General features: G+C 40.5%; 1 protein-coding gene across 2 annotated transcripts in view; it reads left to right on the top strand.

Annotated features, from left to right (window-relative positions):
- The first annotated feature begins 3251 nt into the window (after positions 1–3251).
- The window catches only part of LOC129830831 (calcitonin gene-related peptide type 1 receptor-like), a 98262-nt gene continuing 82904 nt past the window's right edge, over positions 3252–18609 (top strand). The window contains exon 1 of one of the 2 annotated variants that reach the window (XM_055893597.1): positions 3252–4204. The gene's annotated coding sequence lies outside the window, so the exon portion shown is untranslated. The remainder of the gene's footprint in view (positions 4205–18609) is intronic. The other variant, XM_055893596.1, reaches the window with a different exon arrangement.

Here is an 18609-nt window from a genome sequence, read left to right as displayed (position 1 = left end):
TAACTCACAATTTTCCCAGAAAATAAGTTGACAATTATTTGGTTTCCACAATTCTTTATTGCACTGTTAACATTACAGAGCCTTTGTTTTTAATTCAGAACTTAATATATCCATTTGAATCAGAAAATAAACAGAAATAGCATCGTCATCGTTATTGACACCCTAGACTTAATATTTGGTAGCACAAACTTTGGTCAAAGTAACTGCAATCAAGTGCTTCCTATAACCATCGATGAGCTTCCTGCACCTCTGTACTGGCAGTTTGTCCCACTCCTCTTGTGCAAACTGCTCCAGTTCTCCCAGATTAGAAGGGGGCCTTCTCCTAACTGCTGTTTTCGGATCTCTCCACATGTTGTCAATGGAATTTAGATCTGGACTCATTGCTGGTCACTTCAGAACAGTCCAGCGTTTTGTCTTGAACCATTCTTGGGTGCTTTTTGAAGTGTGTTTAGAGTCATTATCCTGCTGGAAGATCAATGACCTTTCGACGGAGACCCAGCTTTCTGACACTGGGTCCGACATTGCGCTCCAAAATGCCTTGGTATTCTCCTGATTTCATGATGCCATGCACACGTTCAAGGCACCCAGTGCCAGAGGCTGGAAAGCAACCCCAAAACATCACTTAACATCCTCAACTTTTGACTGTAGGGAAGGTATTCTTTTTTTTGAAGGCTTCATTTTGTTTTCTGTAAACATAGAGATGGTGTGCTCAACCATAAAGCTCTTATTTGGTCTCATCTGTCCACAGGACATTCTCGCAGGAGGATTTTGTTCAGGTGTGTTTTGGAAAATTGCAGTCGGGCTTTCTTATGTCTCTCTCTCAGCAGTGAGGTCCTCTTCGGTCTCCTACCATATAATCCCTTTTCATTGAGTTGGCGACGGATGGTGCGAGTTGAAATTGTCATACCTTTGAATATGTGGCAGTTGAACAAGGTACCTTTCCACCATTTAAAAAATCCTTTGCTGCAATCTTCCATCAGGTTTTCTCTTGCGACCACGTCCAGGGAGGTTGGCTACAGTGGCATGAAACTTAAACTTCCTAATAACATTACATACGGTAGAAACAGGAATATCAAGGTCTCTGGAGATGGACTTGCAGCCTTGAGATTTTCCATGCTTGGCTACAATCTTGTGTCTGACCTCCTTGGATAATTCCCTGGTTTTCTTTCTTTTCTCCATGCTCATTGTAGTACACAGTGACACAAAACAGGAGACTTTGTTATTTTCTCTATTCAAACTGGTTGAATGAGTGATTTTTATATTGCAGGCAGCTGCAACTCACCACAGGTGAGTTTAATGTCAAAGTAAAGGAGAAGCACCGGCTTGAGATCTAGTTATTTATAATACTTCTAAAAGGTGGCAATAATATTGTCCGGCCCATTTTAGGATTTATTTGTGGAATAAGCTAAGCTTTAATAAATGATTCAATTTTTTTGTTTTTTCAACTGGATACCAAAATATTTTGACATTTCAACAGTTTTCTGAAAGAAATGGTGTATTATTTCAAAAAAGTGCAAGGGTACCAATATTTTTGGCCACAACTGTATATGTAATTACTTGTGTGCCTTTAATATCAAGCAAACCTTTAGAATTCGAGAAAATTGAACTATTGCAAACAAAACAAAACATATTGAAAGCAAAACATTAACCCAAACGTATTGAAAGAAAAATCTATTATATTGCAAGGAAATACATTTTGAAAGGCAAGAACAAACGAATTGTAAATGAATGCAAAAAATTGCAGTGAAACATTTTCAATGATAATGTGATTGTGATGAAACACTTCCCTCTTTGCTTGCAATGTTTTCTATCTTTGGTTACGTTACCCTGCCCTTTGCATTCGTTGCCTTTTTATGTTTGCAAAATTCTGGCACATTCATTCCATGTAGGTGGGGTTTAGCGGGATGCATAGATGATGAGTCTCTATTGGTCAATAGGTTTTGGAGTGACAGTTCTTCCTCATTTTTTCTATCCCAGCTAGCAGCTTAAAACGATCACCCGGACAGCAATGTTAGATTGCTAGCTAGCTGGCGATGCTGAGGCAACAGCATTTTATGCTAACTACCTGTCACGACTTCCTCCGAAGTCGGTCCCTCTCCTTGTTCGGGCGACGTTCGGCGGTCGACGTCACCGGTCTTCTAGCCATTGCCCATCCACCTTTCATTTTCCATTTGTTTAGTCTTGTCTTCCCACACACCTGCTTTCAATCCCATCAATTACATGTTGTGTATTTAACCCTCTGTTCCCCACATGTCCTTGTCCGGTATTGTTGATTGTAAGAGTTTGTGCACGTTATGTCTGGCGTGTGAAGGGTTTCGTCCCATTGTACTTATTTATTGTTTTTGTTCACTGTGATTTTTATTATTGAACTGCACCGTTGTAACACAGTCTTTGCTCTCCTGCGCCTGACTTCTCTGCCGCCAGTGCGCACGCATTACACTACCCAGCTAGTGTATAAACAAAGCTTGATTGTTTATTATTTAACTGTACATGTAGGTAGGGGTAGGTAGTAGGTAGTACCAATAAAAAATGTACCCCGATTCTCCACCGTTCTCCCCTAAGTGTCCACTTGCACCCTTTTTGCATGGATTTAGCAATGCCAGGGTTTTTTTCTGTATCAAAATGGGGATTAGGTGATGGGCGTGGCTGGGGCTTGGCGAACGGTACATTCCCAGACCTAACATGTTTTAGGACCTGCACATACATGTAGCAAAAAGACAGAAACTGCAAAGTTATTTTCAAAGTTGGAAGAAGAAAAAACATATATGAAAAGATTGTTTGCCCGCCCCGTTCTCCCCAGTGAATTAAATGTCTATCTTCTCAGCATTGTTTCCCCTGCTGTTTGAGACTTAGAGATGACAAGATCATCATGCATTTCAGTCTAATAATATGTCATGAATATGCAGCTTCACGCCCCCATTACCCCCTCTCTGTGTGTGTGTGTGTGGGTGTATGTGTGTGTGTGTGCGTGCGTGTGTGTGTGCGTGCATGTATGTGTGCGTGCATGTGTAGAATACAGACAGATAAATGCTGAAGCTATAATGACATTGACGTCAGGCAAACACCTGGAAGTGCACCAATGAGGTGGGTATAGAAAATAAAAAACAGCAGAGAAAAACTAAATGTTCTTCCAAATGTCTTGAACTGGGGCTTCTGATTTAGCGAATGATGAGGAGGAGGAAGAGCAGGAGGTGGAAGAATAAAAAGGTGGTGACAATGGTGATGATGTTGATAATGATTACCAGGACAATGACAGTTCTGATGATGATGGGGAAGATGATGTTGGTTTCTGCTGCCCCTCCTATTGCCATTGTCTTTTGAGGATTCAATGCTGCTTGTGCTTGGTTTTCAGTGGATCTGGTTTTCAGTGGAACCCGACTCTATCTACACCTTACACATAAGACACTTTTTTGTAAAATGATTTTTTTTTAAATTTAAATTTTAATATATGAAATCACAAACTCCTCACCTCACAAAAGAAAAGATCATTTAAAAAATATGAGTTAGTTAATGTTCAACATTTTCTTAATGAATCAGTATCCATTGAGGAGAAAGATGATAACGACAGCAATAATCAACCGGTGGGAGTCTTAATTTCAATTGGGTTGCATGTATATTACCTCACCCAGGACGGTCACCCAGCACCATCGCATATTGTAACCTGAGCGTTGAATTTCCTTTTTAGAGTCCTTCACTTGTGCCAAGAGCGCCAGTCAGAAGAAAGCACACGCTGAGATGCTCGCGCCTCGCCACTGTGAGTCTTTAACAAAGTGCAGAAACCCACCAGGCAGTCACAATCCTAGGAGGAACTCCGCGAAACGGGAGGCAGTTAGATGCACTTGGATTACCGGTTGGTGAAGTGTCACAGAGTTAACCGCGAACAGACTGGCGCGTTATCACCGCAAAACGTAAACCACGCGTCAGTCATAAAAAATTGCTTTCATAGCTGCAATGAAATCAACAATGGCAATTGTCGCACTTGATTGATATTATTATTATTTGATTTTCGAGTGGATATTCCTTTTCCGGTTGAAAAAAATATTGTAAATGTACATTTGGTTGAGTTAAATAGAATCACGGACGATGGAAGTCAGTCTCAGAATAAGCTTTCTGTCTACATAGGCTGCACCACCGGGCTCTTCTGAAATACATCACTATTGGACTCCTTACAGAATTGTAATCTTTCAACCCATTTTTTAGCAAGGTAAGAGCTTTCAATTATGTTGTTGCATTTATTTTATTTTATTCCTATTTGTATTCATTCAATTCTTTTAACGTGACAGTCACAATCTTAAAATTAAGTTTAAAAAAATTAACTAGAATAGCTTGCCAATTAACAGTCATTGATCATTGTTAAATTTTGCGATTTTACATAAATAAATTGCGCCTTCATATTCCGTTGTACAGCTTGTGCTGAGTAGATGGCAGTGAACTTTGCCTTCCACCTACTCTGTTCATAATACTGGCTGATATGGAAGGAATGAGACCAAGGGAATCCAATGTTATAAACACCAAAGAGGCACAATGGTAAATATATTATGAATTTATCTGTGACCATAAAAGGGCATATGTGTAGGTCTACTGGTTGGTTTCTGATTGATGAGCTCTCTACACTCATCAGTCATTAGTCAATGGGATGGCATATTTCGTTGGACATATCAAGCAATCGGTCTCACACAATTTAACATGGTTTATAGGAATGTGACATTTATTTAATATCATAACAAATCAAATCACAAAATGAAATGCTGTATTGACTTTTAAAATGTTTCATACCTTAAAAGCCCACACCCATCCCTCCCAAATAGACTAATACTGTTGACACATATTCTAGATTTCTGTTTCAGCATGTGAAATATGCTGATTGAAGACATTCTCGCAAAGCTTATGTAGAAAACATTGCAAATTTCCATTCCCATACCATACTGTATAGCCACTTTCCCTCTCAGTCATTTGGGCAGATTTCTAAGTATAATCAGATCAGTGGTCTAGCAGTGCCATTTAGAGGTGCATATAATTTTACATGTGAATCAAAGTAGCCAGTTGAGCATTAAACATTGTGCCTAAAGCAGCACTTTTGCCCCTCATGAGGAGTGTGTAAAGGAGATGTGATTGGGACTGGGGAGACTGTGGCTGTTGTCAATGTACCGAAAGTCTAACGTAGTCAACCACCAGGTTGAATTACAATCAGTGTGGTATTATCCAAGCACCACAACGTGTCCACTCAGACGATTTGATAGTGAGAAGAGAACTGCCATGACACAACCTAGAACCATTCTCCTTATACATTGTTTTAGCATATTGATGAAGAAGATCATTAGCAATCAATGATGTCATTCCATAGGCTACTTATATCAAATTCATTCTTGTCGAGAATCAGTCAGGCTACGTCCCAAATGGCACCCTATTCCCTACAAAGCGCACTAACATTGACCATAGAAGGGGCAGAAAGTACCCAGGCGGCTATTGTGGCTAAATGTTGAATAGATTAGTTCTGTTAATGTAATCATGTTTAAGGAAATGTATTACCATCTGTCTGTCTGTCGGTCTGTCTGTCGGTCTGTCTGTCGGTCTGTCTGTCGGTCTGTCTGAACGGGCATTGATTTGAGACGGGATGATGGGCTGAAGGGGCGATGTGCACATATATGACGGGATACTGTCAGAAACACACACGAACACACAATTGGAGTGTCACATTTGGGTGGGAATTCTATGTTCATTTTCTATGTTTTGTATTTCTTTGGTTTTGGCCGGGTGTGGTTCTCAATCAGAGGCAGCTGTGTATCATTGTTTCTGATTGAGAACCATACTTAGGTATCCTTTTCCCACCTGTGTTTTGTGGGTAGTTGTTTTCTGTTTTGTGTTTCTGCACCTGACAGAACTGTTTCGGTTTCATTCGTTCTCTTTGTTGTTTTGTTATTTAGTATTCAGTTGTATTAATAAATCATGAACACTTACCACGCTGCGCTTTGGTCCACTCCTTCTTCTTCAGACGGCCGTTACATGGAGCTCAGTTGCATACGTCTGGTTGCTCTATCTGTGAGATTGGGGAGTGATACATCAGCTGTCTGATCAGTGATGAGTGGAGCGGCAAATATGCCAGACTAACAGGAAAGCAGAGAGCCAGGAGGGAGATCAAATTAAAATGAAAGTTAAACCTCGGTGCTTTCATGCCCTGAAATGGCACACACACAAAAGGGTTTTCTAATGATTAATTAGCCTTTTAAAATGATAAACTTGGATTAGCTAACACAACGTGCCATTGGAACACAGGAGTGATGGTTGCTGATAATCGGCCTCTGTACGCCTATGTAGATATTCCATTTAAAAAATTGCCGTTTCCAGCTACAACAGTCATTTACAACATTAACAATGTCTACACTGTATTTCTGATCAATTTGATGTTATTTTAATGGACCAAGTTTTAGTTTTTCTTTCAAAAACAAGGACATTTCTAAGTGACCCCAAACTTTTGAACGGTAGTGTATGTAACTAAGAGCTATCTGTCAACGGAGGTCAGCAGTGTATACAGACTGAGCTTGTTGTTCCTATGTATTAAACTAATGCTTCATGTTTTATTCATTGGTTCGTTCATGTACGCCACTCTGCCTCTCTCTGTCTGTCTCAGGCTGCGGTTCTGTTTACAACGCTCCACTAGGGTAATTTGACAGAGCAACGATATTTGTCATAATTGTTTCCAGTAGAAAATATCTGTTCAATAGTAAATTTCATTCTTCCATGTTGTTATCTTTCAAATCCCAGACTGTAGCTTTAAAATAAATGGGATTGAAATGTGTTAGTTGTTGTGGGGACATGTTGTCCTTCGGCCTTTTGTGTAGTGTAGGTTGTGTGTAAGACAAAGTTTGTGCAACCTTAGCTTGTAGTCGTTTTCTATTTGTCTTCCTCTTTTATGGACCTTGTCAAATTTCACAGCATCAAATTGTACTACGGGCTAAGTCAAGACATTAGCCAGCCAGAATGACGTGTGGATGTTTTCCCATTATAAAATACACATTAGTGCATGAAGCCAGTGTGAGAGAATACAGCTCCCTTTCGGATACTTGTTCTCGCGGATGTGTGGATGCAGCTGCTCCCACAAACATTGATTAAGTCCCCGCAATGTAGTAAAGACATTTTCAGAGCTAGCGATGATATGATGTGGTTATTACATTACATGTGTAAGTGTTTCAATGTGTGCTGTGATTTTCAAATTAGTGCATATCACTCATGTTCTTGGAGCAACATGATCGGTTGTGTGCGACCTACCCATGAAATGACACCGTAGTGAAATATTTTCTTAACATTTCCTTATTCATTAATCTGCTCCAACACAAAGAGGAGCTGTTCTCTCTGGGTCTATTTTTGTATAGTCCCGGTGCGCCAGTTCTCCACACCCTAAGCGGTGAACAATTTCCAGTGATTGCCTGCCCTGTGTCTACCTAACGTTCGCTCCAGGGAGAAGTTTCCCCAAGGTACAAATCTAGGATCAGCTAACCCTTATTCATTATTACATTAACCATTAGTGGGGGAAATGCAAAACGGACCCAAGATCAGCATTTAGGGATAACTCCCCCATACTCTCCAGAACTACAGTGTCTATTGTCACGTTCCTGACCTATTTCTGTTAGTTTGTTGTATGTGTTAGTTGGTCAGGACGTGAGTTTGGGTGGGCATTCTATGTTTTCTGTTTCTATGTTGGTTTAAGGGTTGCCTGGTATGGCTCTTAATTAGAGGCAGGTGTTTGGCGTTCCTCTAATTGAGAGTCATATTTAGGTAGGTTGTTTCACAGTGTTCGTTGTGGGTGGTTGTCTCCTGTGTCAGTGTTTGTCGCACCATACGGGACTGTTCGGTTTGTTTTGTACATCGTCATTTTGTGTAGTCTATTTTCCCTGTTCCTGCGTTCTTCGTGTTTATGTAAGTTCGTCGTCCAGGTCTGTCTACTCCGTTTGTTGTTTTGTTAGTTATAGTGAAGTTTGTGTTTTTTCGTCTTTTCTTTAAATAAATTATGTGTTCACAACCCGCTGCGCCTTGGTTCCATCACTACTCCTCCTCTTCGGTTGAAGAGGAGGAGGACCGCCGTTACAGTCTATAATATACTGAACACTAGTGATGGGGGAAAAATCGCTACAGTTACATATCGAGATATTATTTTTGACAATATAGCATATTGTATTGTTTTGACAATATCGCAAAAAGGGTAGTTGGCTGTACCTGCACCAAAACGTTTCCTTTATAGATTGTTCTCCATCTTCTTTTTAAATAAGGAGCCAATTCGTTTTCAGCACTTTTATTTCCATTACTGATCATAACTCGTTTTCTCATGCCTCTCTCTTGTCCCTCTGCAGCAGACATATGGTGATCAACATGTTTTCGAACATCGAATCGGAATAAAAACACAGTATCAAATCACAATACATATAAACTCTGCAAAAAAAGAAACGTTCCTTTTTCAGGACCCTGTCTTTCAAATATAGTTCGTAAAAATCCAAATAACTTCACAGATCTTCATTGTAAAGGGTTTAAACATTGTTTCCCATGCTTGCTCAATGAACCGTAAACAATTAATGAACATGCACCTGTGGAACTGTCGTTAAGACACTAACAGCTCACAGACGATAGGCAATTAAGGTCACAGTTATGAAAACGTAGGACACTAAAGAGGCCTTTCTACTGACTCTGAAAAGCACCAAAAGAAAGATGCCCAGGGTCCCTGCTCATCTGCGTGAACGTGCCTTAGGCATGCTGCAAGGAGGCATGAGGACTGCAGATGTGGCCAGGGCAATAAATTGCAATGTCCGTACTGTGAGATGCCTAAGACAGCGCTACAGGGAGACAGGACGGACAGCTGATCGTCCTCGCAGTGGCAGACCACGTGTAACTATACCTGCACAGGATTGGTACATCTGAACATCACACCTGCGGGACAGGTACAGGGTGGCAACAACAACTGTCTGAGTTACACCAGGAACGCACAATCCCTCCATCAGTGCTCAAACTGTCCGCAATAGGCTGAGAGAGGCTGGACTGAGGGCTTGTAGGCCTGTTGTTAGGCAGGTCTTCACCAGACATCACCGCCAACAATGTCGCCTATGGGCACAAACCCACCGTTGCTGGACCAGACAGGACTGGCGAGTCGCGGTTTTGTCTCACCAGGGGTGATGGTCGGATTCGCGTTTATCGTCGAAGGAATGAGCTTTACACCGAGGCCTGTACTCTGGAGTGGGATCGATTTGGAGGTGGAGGGTCCGTCATGGTCTGGGGCGGTGTATCACAGCATCATCGAACTGAGCTTGTTGTCATTGCAGGCAATCTCAACGCTGTGCGTTACAGGGAAGAAATCCTCCTCCCTCATGTGGTACCCTTCCTGCAGGCTCATCCTGACATGACCCTCCAGCATGACAATGCCACCAGCCATACTGCTCGTTCTGTGCGTGATTTCCTGAAAGACAGGAATGTCATTGCCATGGCCAGCGAAGAGCCCAGATCTCAATCCCATTGAGCACGTCTGGGACCTGTTGGATCGGTTGGTGAGGACTAGGGCCACTCCCCCCAGAAATGTCTGGGAACTTGCAGGTGCTTTGGTGGAAGAGTGGGGTAACATCTCACCGCAATCGAACTGGCAAATCTGGTGCAGTCCATGAGGAGGAGATGCACTACAGTACTTAATGCAGTTGGTGTCCACACCAGATACTGATTGTTACTTTTGATTTTGACCCCCCCTTTGTTCAGGGACACATTATTCCATTTCTGTTAGTCACATGTCTGTGGAACTTGATGAGTTTATGTCTCAGTTGTTGAATCTTGTTATGTTCATACACATATTTACACATGTTAAGTTTGCTGAAAATAAATGCAGTTGACAGTGAGAGGATGTTTCTTTTTTTGCTGACTTTAGAATTGTGAGAATCGCAATACATATCGTATCGGTACCCAAGTATTGTGATAATACCAGCCCTACTGAACACCCCGTCTGCATCAGTAGGTGGAGCTGATGTACACAATAGTTGTGTGCCCAATCTACCTCATCCCCATACTGTATTTATTTATTTATTTATTTATTTATCTTGCTCCTTTGCACCCAAGTATCTCAACTTGCACATTCATCTTCTGCACATCCTACCATTCCAGTGTGTAAGTTCTATATTGTAATTACTTTGCCACCATGGCCTATTTATTGCCTTACCTCTCTTATCCTACCTCATTTGCACATGCTGTATATAGATTTTTCTACTGTATTATTGATTGTATGTTTGTTTATTCCATGTGTAACTCTGTGTTGTTTTATGTGTGGAACTTCTTTGCTTTATCTTGGCCAGGTCGCAGTTGCAAATGTGAACTTGTTCTCAACTAGCCCACCTGGTTAAAGAAAGGTGAAATTAAAAATAAAAACAGAAAAATAGCAGAGGGCTGCGATTACACTTGATCCTATACAGAGCTTATCAGAGGAGAGACATAGGGTATGATTCAGATGTCATTTTTCTCCAAATGAGGGAGTTCTGTGCATTGTTGTGATTTTACTTCGAGGCATTTTTCTATTTGTGAAAGGTGTAAAATTCATCTTTCAATACTTGCATTCTGTATAGAAGCAACACAAGCCTCTCTCTCTCTTTCTCTCTCTTTCTCTCTCTCTCTCTCTCTCTCTCTCTCTCTCTCTCGCTCTCTCTCTCTCTCTCTCTCTCTCTCTCTCTCTCTCTCTCTCTCTCTCTCTCTCTCTCTCTCTCTCTCTCATTTGAGTTGTCTCCCCTGACATGAGAAAGAAGAGAGGACATTTTCTGAAGATGGTTAGGGACTCCTCTGTCCTGATGTTAGGGGGAAGCTTGTTCCAACATTGGGGTTCCAGGACAGAGAAGTGCATTGACTGGGCTTAGCGGGAGCTGACTCCCTGTATGGATGGGAGGGTCAAGAGACCATAGGTGGCAGATCAGAGTGCTCAGGTTGGGGTATAGGGTTTGAGCTTAGCCTGAAGGTACGGAGGGGCAGTTCCCCTTGCTGCTCTGTAGGCAAGCACCATGGTCTTGAAGTGGAAGCCAGTCAGTGTGCCGAGGAGCGAGGTTACATGGGAGAACTTCGGAAGGTTTAACACCAGGCATGATCTGGAATTCTGGATAAGTTACGGGGGTTTGATGGCACAAGTGCGGAGCCCAGCCAACTGAGAGTTGCAGGAGTTCAGACACGTTTTACCCACTGTGCAAAAACTGGTTCAATCAACGTTATTTCCACGTCATTTCAACAAAATGTTATGTGATGACGTTGAATCATGTAGAAAACGGTCCCGTGTGGCTCAGTTGGTAGAGCATGGCGCTTGCAACGCCAGGGTTGTGGGTTCAGTTCCCACGGGGGGACCAGGGTTCAATTCCCACGGGGGGACCAGGATGAATATGTATGAACGTTCCAATTTGTAAGTCGCTCTGGATAAGAGCGTCTGCTAAATGACTTAAATGTTAAATGTAAAACTTTGAGAATGTCGACCATAGATATCTTTCGATTAATGAGCAGATGTTCTATGCGTCATACATAGATATCTTTTGATTAATGAGCAGATGTTCTATGTGTCATATATATATATATTTTGATTAATGAGCAGATGTTCTATGCGTCATATATAGATATATTTTGATTAATGAGCAGATGTTCTATGCGTCATACATCTACGTACTGTACAGGCTATCATGGGGTTGGGATGAAAAGGGCACAACGGATCTGTCAGCCTCTGATAAAACTGAGGAAAACACTGACACAGTCAGATTTGAAAGCTTAGTTCTCCAGCCATAAGAACAAGACTTTCCCTAACTAAAAGGCTTCCCCAGTCTTACACAAGTCTATCAGAGAGACTGGAATAACTGTTTGGTTGCAAATTATAATTCATTTCTCTCAGCGATTCATTAACAATTGTGAGACATTTATAATTCTGACTGATTATGCTTCCCCTTTCCAAGTCTCTCTGTCCGGATAATCCCTCAATGGTAATTGATTTTCCTACTCCTAATTGATTGCGTTTTACCTGGCCACCTATACGTAACTGCCATTTTGGCACATTTTGGAACACCAGCAACAATCATCCCCAGATGGGTTTTTCTATTCTATTGATTATGAACCCTAGGGCCTGTCCTGGTGCCTTCAAAGGAAGTTTGCATCCCAAACGGCACCCTATTTCCTATACAGTGTGCTACTTTCTGACTAGGACTGATAGGGCTCTGGTCAAAAGTAGTGCACTATTTAGGGAATAGGGTGCCATTTGAGACGCAGACGAACGGATCAATATTCTTTGTTAAACCTTCTTAATCTCCTGTCTGTGTGGGGGCTATTTCTTCTGGATAGGTTTTTGAGAACCAAACAAAAGTGGATACTGAAGACAAGTTAGAGTTTTTAGAAACATTTTGTCAAATGTACAAAAATATTATTAAAACGGTTTGTATACTTTAACAATTGTAATTTCATTTAGGCTACTGCTATGTGAACGCTGTTTACACAGTGGAATTGTCTCTGCCAAAATCAATATAAATTGGTAGCAATGGAAATTATGCACCAATGTTGCGGTATAAAATCTTTATATACTCTCCATACTTGATATATGTATTGGTTTTAGAATTGGTTAAAAACAATTGATTAAAAGCAATTTTTTTCTACATTGCAGCTCTAACATGCATCAACTCAGCCTAAGATAACAATCAACAATAAAAGGGTCTGTTGAGCATTATTAACCATCGTCAGTGGCGAACAGGCCCTCGGCTACCTTTAAACAAGCTTGTCAGAGCAATATAGCGGCCCGGCTTGAGTTCTCTGTCCCAGAACCAGAGCATGCTTCTCAGTTAACTATTTAACGAGAGACCGGGGGCTTGTCATAAAATAACTAGCGTCCTCTCTGTACACTGACACTGTTCTCTTTCTTTCTCTCTCTCTCTCTTTCTTTCTCTTTTGCCATCTCACACCCTCAATGTTTGTCTTTTATTTCACACACCAAACTCTTGTGATGCTATTTCTGAGTCTCTCTTCCCAGCTCTGGTGCTTGTTTTAGTTCTGTGTGTCTGTGATCGCCGGACCGTGCTCCTAGCTCCTCTGTTCTCCTCTGCTTATCCACACCCCACTACATCCAAATGCTGCCTAGTTAGTCCAACACCCAAAAGACTATACTGGAAAGCTCAGTGCAGAAGGGAATCATAATGCTTCTCGGCTAATCTCCAGCCACAAATGTTTATTTAATCACTTTTCCCATTTCTGCCAGCCGCAAGTATAAGGCTACTTCCCCAACGATTACATATGGGACTTTTTCATTCAGGACAAAGGGTGAATTTTGTTTTTATTTATACATGAACATGAATCTTGCCCACTCTGCATATCAGCAAGTTGTTTTGATCTTTTGATGAATATTTTTTTAAATTATTCAGCATTTGACAAAATGTTGGTACGTTTAATTCACATTACAAATTGTTCTCTTTGAAACTCCAGTAATGCTATCTCATTTGGTACCAAACTGTATTAATGAAAACTGTATTGAAAATGAAAAGTTCTCCAGAAACTTTTTCAAAATGTCTGCCATGTTCAGCGAGATAGAACCTTTGATTACAATGAGGTAGTTTTCTCATGATGTTGATATATAATGATATCTGCTGCCTCTGCCTGTCTTTGCCATTCACTGTTAGGTTGAGATGATGAGTGATAGAGGAGAAAAGAAGAAACCGTTAGAAAAGCACATCACTCCGTCTTCGAGATGGAAAGGGAGGGAGGGTAAGAAGGGATTCTTGGGAAAGGTCTTCTCTCCTGGTAATAATTGAAAGCACACACTAAAAGAATGTGAGCAAGTTTTTCTTGAAAAAGGAGGATATCAAAGCTCATGAGTTATGATCCACAGATGCATTATCATATATAGAAAGGCTTATACTGAGTCAACATACATGTCTGCATACAGGGTTCTGGGTTCAATCTACTGGATTATTTTCTTGATTTATCTTCTATGAATTCTTCTAAAGATCTTGACATGTTTAATGTTCATTTTAATTGGTTGTACTAAACACTACTTCAAACAAAGTTGGTGAAGTAATTGGAGAGAGTTTGGAATACGCTGTTTTCAATTTGCCATAATAGATGGAATGGTCATAGTTATTTGTATTTTTTTAATCTGTTGTAATATGCTGTACTTTAACAAAGTGAGTAAATCATTTGAAACAATTAGGAATATACTGTTTTTGATTTGCCAATATAGAATCAATGATCATTGTTATTTTTCATGGATTTTTTTTTTTATTTTTTTTATCCATTCTAAATCATACTAGCTAACTCAAAAGTAATACAATGCACATTCCCTCACACTAACTACGAAACTCCAGGTAGGAATTCCTACCAAATGTCTGCAAAAATAAATTATAGCAGTTCATGAAATGTTATTATCAGCCTATCAAACTCTCAAAAATACACCAACGTGTCTGTGATCGTTAAAGACGTACAAAACTCGGCTCAAGTCTAGAATGACATCATTTCACTTGTGGCATGCTCACCCTAATGCCAAGTCGCAGATTCAGGACCAGGGAAGTGTTTTCATGTGGTTATCAACATTTTCCTGGACCATCCGACGTATCTTTTAGTGCCGATGGAAGAATGTGAGGAGAAAAGTTGATTTATGATGTCTTAAAAAGAAAAGCTCTACTTTTGCTAAACTTGCAGCGTTGTTTTATTGCAAGAAATGCAATGTGATAAAGATAAATACACTAGCCTGCTGGTGAACACCAAACAGCTTCTGGCTGAGATGGATTTATTGCCTTCTCTTCTAATCAATGCAACACAACCGATGGCCATTCTTCATCATTAGTTTTCTAGAATCAAATGTCCCTCGAGAATTTCCAACACTGCTAAATAGCCCTGATTTATTTGCATCTACAGTATCATCAGAAACAAAAATGCATCAAGACTGAATTGTTTCTACTTCTCCACAGAAAAGGAAAGATCTTAGTTGAATCTGTGCAGTGTATGTCACCTAGACAGACCTGGGAAATTAGCTTCAAAGAGCCACTGCAGATTGTTTTACTGCCCATAAAAAGACATAGGCCAGACCCCATCTAGTGATTAGTTAATAGTTGTGTAATTTAGACCTTACTTACTTAGCTGTCCAGAGGGAGGGAGAGAAACAGAGAGAGAAAAAGGGAAACAGAGAGAGAGCGAGATGGACAGAGAGAGAAACAGAGAAAGAGTGTAAAGGGAATGGTACGTGTTTTCCTTACTGACAGACCAACACGTTTAAAGAAAATACCTAAGCCAGGCGCAGATAAAAGAAGAGCTCCTGATGAGATAAACATATCTGAACCCACTGACCATTTACATACTGTAGATTAACCAAACAGAAAAACAGAAAATGCATCCCTTCAATAACCATTTGTAAATTGGTAATCTGAGACTAGAAATAATAGAATATGTCACGTTCCGTGGGCATTCTATGTTGTCTGTTTCTATGTTGGTTTAGGGTTGCCTGGTATGGCTCTCAATTAGAGGCAGGTGTTTGGCGTTCCTCTAATTGAGAGTCATATTTAGGTAGGTTGTTTCACAGTGTTCGTTGTGGGTGGTTGTCTCCTGTGTCAGTGTTTGTCGCACCATACGGGACTGTTCGGTTTGTTTTGTACATCGTCATTTTGTGTAGTCTATTTTCCCTGTTCGTGCGTTCTTCGTGTTTAATGTAAGTTCGTCGTCCAGGTCTGTCTACTCCGTTTGTTGTTTTGTTAGTTTATAGTGAAGTTCGTGTTTTCGTCTTTTCTTTAAATAAATTATGTATTCACAACCCGCTGCGCCTTGGTTCAATCACTACTCCTCCTCTTCGGTTGAAGAGGAGGAGGACCACCGTTACAGAATAGCAGAATAGCGAGAGTAGACAGAAGTCAAGTTACGTAGTTATCTTCACAGTAGAGCTAGGCATGCAGTATTTCTATAAAGATACATTTCAATGATCAAAGTGGCGTTAATTACCTTTCAGGTACAGTCCCAGTGCTCATGACTTAATTACAATTTAATTCAAATTAGCTAAGTATGAATTATTATAGTTATTTAATGTTAAAAGGCACTGTAAAAGTGTTATGCATGTTATGCACATATGTTGGATTTTAGATGTGTCATCTGTCAGTCACCAGAGCCAGATGACATCACAACAGGAACCGCCTCACTAAAAGGGTTATTTTGCACACAGGGAATGCAATTGTATGGGTCTGTCTGTCTGTCTGTCTGTCTGTCTGTCTCTAAGGGTTGTTTTGGACACAGGGAATGCAACTGTATGGATGTGTCTGGCTTCATTGAGAATCTCTCTCTTTCACTCTCTCGCTCCCTCTCCCTCGCTCTCCCTCCCTCGCTCTCAATTTCAATTTCAATTTAAGGGCTTTATTGGCATGGGAAACATTTTAACATTGCCAAAGCAAGTGAAGCAGTTAATAAATAAAAGTTAAATAAACAATAAAAATTAACAGTAAACATTACACTCACAAAAGTTCCAAAAGAATAAGGACATTTCAAATATCATATTAAGTGCAAATAGTTAAAGTACAAAAGGGAAAATAAATAAACATAAATATGGGTTGTATTTACAATAGTGTTTGTTCTTCACTGGTTGCCCTTTTCTTGTGGCAACAGGTTATTGAATTATTTGTGTGTCTGTGTAATCTGAAGGAAAAATGTGTCTCTAATATGGTCATACATTTGGCAGGAGGTTAGGAAGTTGATGCCAGGTGATGCAGACTGTTCTAGTGCCCTCGCCAATTCGTTGATATATATGTTGAGGAGGGTGGGGCTTAAGCTCCCCTTCTCATGTGGAAGCTATTTCTTTAATAAACAGAAAGTAATTCCTTTGATTGAACATTCCACCGTATCAAAAACCTTTCTCATTGTGACATGAAAGGATCCTGGATTTACATTTAACATTTACATTTAAGTCATTTAGCAGACGCTCTTATCCAGAGCGACTTACAAATTGGTGCATTCACCTAATGACATCCAGTGGAGCAGCCACTTTACAATAGTGCATCTAAATCTTTTAAGGGGGGGGGGGCAGAAGGATTGGTTTATCCTATCCTAGGTATTCTATCCTATGGATTAAAGGTATGTGGTACAAATGCAAGTTTACAAATTCTCTATTACCTCCTAGTGGTCTGTCTAAGACTATAGAGGTAAATGTCCTCATTCTTTCTGATGTTGTTGTCTTCTGGGACACAACGTCCCCATTCAGACATCTGAGGCTGCGGGGCATGTTGTGTGGATCAAAAGCCGCTCTCCCATGATGCTTTTCTGTGAATGAGAACATGGCTCGGAAAGGCATAGCAATAATCCGGTTAATAATAGATTTTTCCCTCCAGTGTTGTCGTCACATGTAGTTCCTCTTACGTCATCAGTAGGGGTCGATATGACAGAATGCACTACAGTGAATAGGGGACACTAGCACCATAGAAATTGAACAGGCCATTAGAATGAGATCAATTATTATATTTTGATGGAATTAGATCCATTATTCACGCACAATTTAACTGGGGGAGAATGTGCTGCTGGCGCTGTTCGTTAACGATTTGGGAAATCTTTCAACGTGGCCACGTTCCAGGGCTGGGAATGCGGTGGCATCTCCGCTCTGATCTCGTGTGACTGACGAATCTGCTATAGAAACTTTCCTTTCTATTCCCCGCTAAAATAAATGTGGTGTTGACTGTTGACACAACATGTGATTGAACATGTGGTACATAGGTTAAATGTTTTGTTATATGGGTGTGGTTAATTATGAGGATTAGTTGGCCAGGGAGAAGGGTCCAGAGCTGGGCTGTCTTCTAGCGTGACTCTCCCAACGGGTCCTATGCAGCTGAGCTGTCTGTGTTGCTGACAATGAGCAGAACTACAGAACCAGAACACTCTAGTGTCAAGCTACATTCACTTTTTGGAACCATCACTTATTTGGAGTGATATTTACTGTAATGCTTTTATTAAAACGCTGTCAAAGCAATGAGTTTTGTCATAAAATTAAGTGATATGTAGGTGTATAATCATGGTGTGTTTCAATGGTTTATTTTAACTGTACATCTTTAAATGATTTAGCAAAATCAGAAAAGGCCAGTGAAGAGAAAAGGTTGATGTCAGAATCACAGCTGAACTGTACATGTATTAGTAGACTAGCATTATATACACCTTTCATGTCTCTGTCATTTCTGAAGGAAACTGGGTGTTAAGAATAGGTTTATCACGCTGATTCAGGGATTCCTTATTTGGCTAGAACAACCATACAAAATATTGTAAACCCTGTATAAACCCTAACATACACAATGGGATGGTTTAGCCACCGGTAATGTATATATGAGAGTGTGGAGTAGACACACACACACACACACGATGAGAGTGAGAGAGAGAGAGAGGGTGAGACAGACAGAGAGTGAGATATAGAGAGAAAAGGAAAGGGAAAGAGAAAATGTGAAAAATAAGAAATTGAGAGAGAGAGAGAGGGGAGCATAAAGAGAAATAGAAAGCTCCAAAGGAGCACCCATGCAGGCAATAAATTCTGTGGTTTGGTGGTAGCTGGCATGCTGACTGACTGACGCTCAGGGAGCCAACAGAATAATGAGATGATACCACTCCGTCCTCTGAATTCTGTTTAACCCAACCGCA

Source organism: Salvelinus fontinalis, chromosome 32, assembly GCF_029448725.1.
Source record: "Salvelinus fontinalis isolate EN_2023a chromosome 32, ASM2944872v1, whole genome shotgun sequence".
NCBI lineage: Eukaryota > Metazoa > Chordata > Actinopteri > Salmoniformes > Salmonidae > Salvelinus > Salvelinus fontinalis.
The sequence above is the reverse complement of the archived record's forward strand: the minus strand, read 5'-3'. Positions and strand labels throughout refer to the sequence as shown.